This window comes from Rhincodon typus, chromosome 7 (assembly GCF_021869965.1).
Source record: "Rhincodon typus isolate 14 chromosome 7, sRhiTyp1.1, whole genome shotgun sequence".
Classification (NCBI taxonomy): domain Eukaryota; kingdom Metazoa; phylum Chordata; class Chondrichthyes; order Orectolobiformes; family Rhincodontidae; genus Rhincodon; species Rhincodon typus.
This window is the reverse complement of record NC_063338.1, coordinates 97,068,333-97,068,891: the sequence shown is the minus strand read 5'-3', so window position 1 is coordinate 97,068,891 and position 559 is coordinate 97,068,333.

Sequence of the window (559 nt, the reverse complement as noted above, 5' to 3'; positions counted from 1 at the left end):
GGGCTTTTCTCTTTAGAACGACGAAGGATGAGAGGTGACTTGATAGAGGTGTACAAAATGATCTGAGGTATAGATAGAGTGGACAGCCAGAGACTTTTTCCTAGGGTGGAGGTAGCTATTACGAGGGGGCATAGTTTTAAAGTGAGTGGAGGTAGATATAGGGGAGACGTCAAAGGTAGGTTCTTTACTCAGAGAGTGGTAGGGGCGTGGAATGCATTGCCAGAGAGGGTAGTGGAGTCAGCATCATTAGGGGCATTTAAGTGGCTATTAGATGGGCATATGGATGATAGTATAAGGTAGGGTTGGAGGTTAGATAGGCCTTAGGATGAGGGTAAATGTTCGGCACAACACCATGGGCCGAAGGTCCTCTACCGTGCTGTACAGTTCTATGTTCTAAAGCTTTTTGAAGCCTCCTTACATCCTCTTCTGTGATCCCTGCCTTTTTTTTAGTGATGTTTCTTAATGAACCTCACAGATTGTGACTGTAGTAAATCATCGCTGTTTCCAGATGGCTTTTAGTAAATACAGCCTGTTGCCTGACTCTTTAAGAAATGACCCC